This window comes from Tupaia chinensis, unplaced genomic scaffold (assembly GCF_000334495.1).
Source record: "Tupaia chinensis unplaced genomic scaffold, TupChi_1.0 Scaffold144269_1, whole genome shotgun sequence".
NCBI lineage: Eukaryota > Metazoa > Chordata > Mammalia > Scandentia > Tupaiidae > Tupaia > Tupaia belangeri.
Window position 1 is genome coordinate 238,660 of NW_006204127.1, and position 5,921 is coordinate 244,580.

The 5,921-nt window shown below is 46.8% G+C and overlaps 1 pseudogene; it reads left to right on the forward strand.

Annotated features, from left to right (window-relative positions):
- Positions 1-627: 627 nt before the first annotated feature.
- LOC106733631 (uncharacterized) lies at positions 628-3,934 on the forward strand (annotated as a pseudogene).
- The last annotated feature ends 1,987 nt before the right edge of the window (positions 3,935-5,921 follow it).

Genomic DNA, 5,921 nt, shown 5'->3' on the forward strand with positions numbered 1-5,921 from the left:
GATAAGATAAATAGTTTTCCCTTCAACATGCGCTAATTGGGACACAAATACTACTGCTGGGGGAGAAGCATTGGCCACATTTCGCAGTTCTTTACTAGCTGGAGTTAAGATGGCAGCCCGAAAGCCCACAAATTTGTCAAGGTAATGAAGGCTTTTGCAAGGTCCCCAAGAATCCCCAACTGCTTTCTTAGAATGCTTGTATGAAACTTACTGAGAATACACCCCAACAGATCCCAACACCAAAGAAAATCAACAGGCAGTTAATATGGCTTTTGTATCCCAGTCAGCTGCAGAAATTAGATGGAAATTACAGAGGCTGGAGGGTTTTGAGGGAATGTATAGGTCACAGTTACTGGAGATTGCTCAAAAGGTCTTCGATGGGCGGGACACTATGGAAGACAAAGAGGTCCAGAAAATTGCGAAGGTCGTAGTAGCTATTATGGGAGAAGTTAATAAAAAGAAAAGGCCACATAGAAACAGGAGAAATCATCACTGGCAAAAGATCAATGTAGAAATTGTGGGAGGAAGGGACACTGGACTAGGAATTGCCCAGAAACGGGGAAAAAGGTCATGAACCAAGAGGAGGACTGATGGGGCCGGCGCTCATTTCAAATTAGCCAAGAGCCCATGGTCACTATGCAAGTTGGGGATATACATGTTGACTTTCTAATAGATACTGGTGCAGCTTATTCTGTTTTGACTAAACCCATGGGACCCCTTACAAAAAATATGGCCGCCATTCAGGGAGCAACAGGGAAGACAGTCTCCTGCCCCTGGATGTCAAAAAGGAGAGTGGACTTGGGAAAGAGCACTGTGACACATTCATTTGTAGTTATTCCAGAATGCCCATATCCTCTTATTGGCAGGGATCTTCTGCAAAAACTCAAAGCCACCATTTCATTTACTGAGGATGGGGGCCTCTTTCTCAACCAATTGTCAAAACCGTGAGGCCCAGCCTCACCCTAAAATTCTTGTGACTTGTTCCCTTACAGAAGAATATCTTCTGCAGGAAGACAATGGTCAGGGACAAGGATGACGGGATTCTTATTTGGCAGAGCTGAAGTCCTGCTTCCCTCAAGTCTGGGCAGAAGGTAACCGGCTCCCCAACCCACCCCCCATCCCAGACTAGCTAAACATCGGCCTCCAGTGATGGTACAGTTGCTCTCAACGGCCAACCAATTTGAGTAAAACAATACCCAATGAGCCCGGAGGCTAGGAGAGAGAGGCATCACAGTGTACATCAGCTGGTGCAGCAGGCAGGGGTTCTAGTCCCCTGCCAGTCACCCTGGAATACTCCTCTGCTCCCCATTAAGAAAACTGGGACCAATGACTACCAACCAGTCCAGAACCTAAGGGAAGTGAATGAGTGGGTAGAGACTATACACCCGGCGGTGTCCAACCCGTACACCCTGTCAAGTCTTCTCTCTCTAAACCACTGTTTCTACACTGTACTGGACTTAAAGGATGCATTGTTTTGTATCCCACTAGCCCCTGTAAGTCTGCTGATCTTTGCCTTTGAATGGACTGATCCTAAGAAAGGGCTTTCAGGGCAATTAGGACGATACACTTGCCTCAGGGGTATAAAAATTCACCTACTTTATTTGATGAGGCCATAAGTTCAGATCTGCAAGTGTTTCACAGGACCCACCCTGAATATAGTCTTCTCCATTATGTTGATGACCTCTTCCTCGCTTTGGAAGAGGAAGAGACCTGTAGAAAGGCCACTGAAGATCTTTTAGAAGCATTACAAGGTTTGGCTATCGTGTTTCTGCTAGGAAGGTTCAATTATGCTACCAGACTGTCACCTACTTAGGATACCATCTTGAAAAGGGAAAAAGAACTCTCTCCCAGAGCTGCATTGAAACTATCTTACATATTCCCCAGCCAAAGACCAAAAGAGAGGTACGAGAATTTCTGGGGGCAGCAGGATGTTGTCGCTTGTGGATCCCATGGTTTGCTGAAATAGACAGGCCCCTTTACACACTTACTGGGGGTTCCCAGCCCCTAGTTTGGGCTGAGGAGGAACAAGCGGCCTTTGAGGGGCTAAAACAAGCCTTGGTCTCAGCTCCAGCCTTGGCCCTTCCTGATATCACTAAGCCCTTTCATCTTTTTATTGACGAAAGAAAGGGCATAGCGAAAAGCGTCCTAGCACAAACCTTGGGGCCATGGAAACGGCCAGTTGCTTACTTATCAAAGAGACTTGACTCAGTGGCAGCAGGATGGCCAACTTGCCTCTGAGCAGAAGCTGCTGCAGCTATGTTAGTAAAAGAGGCTGACAAATTGACTTTAGGCCAGGAATTGACTCTCACTGCACCTCATGCAGTGGAGGCACTCCATGCTACACCTGAGAAATGGATGTCATTTACCGGGTGACTCAGTATCAAGCCCTTTTATTAGATCTGCCCCAGATTAAGTTCCAGAAATCTGTGACCCTGAATCCAGCCACCCTGCTGCCCGATGATGATCCTGAGGAGCCTATTCACAACTGCCTTGATGTGATAGATGTAATCCAGTCTGCCCAACCGGGTTTAAAGGACACCCCACTTGCTTCAGCTGATGCAGGCCTGTTCACTGATGGGAGCAGCTTCGTGCAGGATGGAGTCAGGTACTTGGGGGCAGCCTTAGTCACCATGGAACAAGTTATATGGTTGCAAACCCTTAATCAAGGGACATCAGCCCAAGAGGCAGAACCTATCACTCTAATCCAAGCCTTAAGATGGGCAAAAGATAAGACTGTGAAGATTTACACTGACAGCCAATATGCCTTTGCCACCGCCCATGTTCAGGGGCAAGAAAGGGGACTTTTGACCTCAGCTGGGAAAGATATTAAAAACAAAGAAGAACTCCTAGCCTTGTTAGAAGCCATATGGTTACCTAAGGCTGTGGCTATTGTGCACTGCAAGGGGCATCAAAAAGGGAACTCCCTCGATACCTCAAAGCCCAAGGGAACCGAGCAACTGACCAAGCAGCTCATGAGGCAGCCCTAAAACCAGTGGGGCCCCTCCAAGTCCTTGTTACCATACCCAACCCGCGCCTCCTAGCTTCACCCACTTATACCACAGCAGAATAAAAATTTGCAGAAGAACGGCATGCAATCCAAGAACTGTCAGGGTGGATGAGGATGTCTGATGGCAGGCTGATGGTCCCAGGGGCCCTGGGTCAGATGATAATAGATCAGTTGCACCAGACAACTTATTTGGGCAAGTCAAAGCTCGCAGAACTTCTTAGAAGTAGCTATTACATTCAAAACCTAAACAACTTAGTTAAGAACATTATCTCCAAGTGTACTGTTTGTGTTCAAGTTAATGCTAAACAAACAGAGCAACCATGGGAATTAGGAAGAAAGGGGAAACCTCTGGGGAACATTGGGAGGTAGACTTTACTGAGATAAAACCCCCTTCAAATGGGTATAAGTATTTACTAGTGTTTATTGACACTTTTTCAGGGTGGGTAGAGGCCTTTCCCACCAGGTCAGAAACAGCCATAGCTGTCACTAAGAGATTACTCCAGGACTTGATCCCTAGGTTCGGGTTGCCTATGACAACTGGGTCAGACAACAGGCCTGCTTTTGTCGTGAAGGTCTCACAAAAATTGGCAAAGACATTAAACATTAATCGGAAATTACATTGTGCCTACAGGGCCCAGAGCTCCAGGCAAGTAGAGCGAAGGAATTGGATCCTAAAGGAGACCCTGACTAAGCTAACTCTAGAAACTGGTGAGGGCTGGGTACTGCTTCTCCCCTTGGCTCTTTTGCAAGTAAGATATACTCTTTATATGGGGGGATTTACCCCTTATGAGATTATGTTTGGAAGAATCTCCTCCACTTCTCCCTTGGCTATGTGAAGAAATGAAGGCCAAAATCCATGATCATACCTTACTCAGACTGTTACAGGCTCTGGACTCCACCCAAAAGGCCATTCACCGCGGGGTCTGAAATGCCCTGCCTGTTCCTTCATCAGAAGCTGTCCACCTGTTCCAGTCAGGAGACTTGGTGTGGGTCAAGAACTATAATACCCAGGGACTGGCCCCTACCTAGAAGGGACCTACATGGTCATCCCCACCCCCCAACAGCTGTCAAGGTCAGCGACATCCCTACCTGGCTGTATCACTTTCAGATAAACCAGAGAAGTCAACATGGAGAGTCCAGGAGCTCCAGGATCCCCTCAAACTAAGACTGTCCCGTGTTTCTTAATAGCTCTCTTTTTCCTGATATGGACTGAAGGGACAGATTGGACATGGGAAATGTGGGACGGGGATGGGAAATTGTTAAACGTACCTATTCAACTGGGAAAATTACTTCACTTTATGTTGACCTAGGCAATCTTTTTATGATTGAATCCAGCTTCCAGTATGGGGGAGCTGGATCTACCTTTGAATGGGCTTGTCTGTCGGGGGAAGCGTGGAAAGGATGGGCTTCAGGGGAATTTTATCTCTGTCCAGGCTAAAATAGAGATGAGTGTTTTTCAAATTCTGACTACTACTGCCCATACTGGGGTTGCGAGTCACTAGTCTTAAGAGCACCGGGAGCTACTGCCCCGTGGCAGCCCGAGCAACCTGATCCAGATATAGAAACAGAGAGACTCTAACCACCAGTGAATTGTGGCCGGAGGGCATGTGATCCTTTAAGTATTTCCATTTGGAACCCAGCTGATCCAAAGTGAAGTCGTTCACAGGACTAACCTGGGGAATACGTTTTTATGCATCAGGGAAGGACCCTGGAGCATTTTTTTACTGTCCAAAAGCAGGCCCAAGTAGAGCCTTTTGGGGATATAATAAACCAAAATGTCCCCTGGCACCCCCGGCTCAGCACTTTAAACCTCCAAGGACTAAGCTCCCAGTGACTACCCGGCTCCCACTTAGCCATTCTTACTGTAGTACATCGCCTCCTTAATTCCTCTCAGCCTGCACTAGCAGGTGACTGTTGGCTTTGTTTACATACAACTCTCCCTTACTATGTGGAGTTGGGCAAGATTTGCCTTTAAGTACCACCCTAAAGCAACGTACTATCAGTTTTTCTCATCTGACTTTGAGTGACATTCGGGGTGCTGGGACCTGCTTGGTGGATCCAACCTTAAAAAACTCCACTTACCTATGGTTCTGTAACACCACCTATTTTATAAATAACGCTAGCATCAGTTATCAGGCCCCCAATATCACATGGTGGCCTTGTACAAATGGATTAGCTCAGTGCATCTCAGTCTCACATGTGAAGTTTTGTGTCCTTGTTCAAAATTTCCCCCGGATATCAATATATTCAGGGGAGGCAGACCAACATATGCTGTCCCCGCAGCTTGATTGGGTACGCCAAAAGTGAATCCCCGTTTTGATACCTTTGCTTGTGGGGTTGCGCATTGCTGGATCTGCTGCCATAGGGACTACTGCTCTAATCCAAGGAGACCAACACATCCAGGAATAGTCCTGATTAACTGATACAGACCTAGGTCTGCTAGAAGAATCTGTGTCCCATCTACAAGAACAAGTAAATTCCGTAGCAGAGGTTGTATAACAAAACAGAAAAGGGCTTGACCTCTATTCCTAAGGCAAGGAGGTCTATGTGTGGCTCTAGGAGAAACTTTTGTATATGCTATTAACATTGAATGTTAATGGTTTAAATTTTCCAATCAAGACACAGATTGACTGAATAAATTTTTTCAAAAGAGCAGATACCTTCTATCTGTTGTCTGCAAGAAACTCACCTCATGGAACCAGCAGTTAGCATAATGGCTATGTCTCTGGACTCTCACATAGTCGACCACAGTTCAAGTCCTGGACCCGGTGGCTTAAACTCACATTGGGAGCACATGCGTGCGTGCCCAAGATCCCGAGAAAGGAATGGAGGAGAAAGGATTGCAGCGTGACCATCCCGCCTGGGGAGTGATTTCTCGCTTTCTGTCTCTCTGTCTGGCGAGTGCACGTGCCCT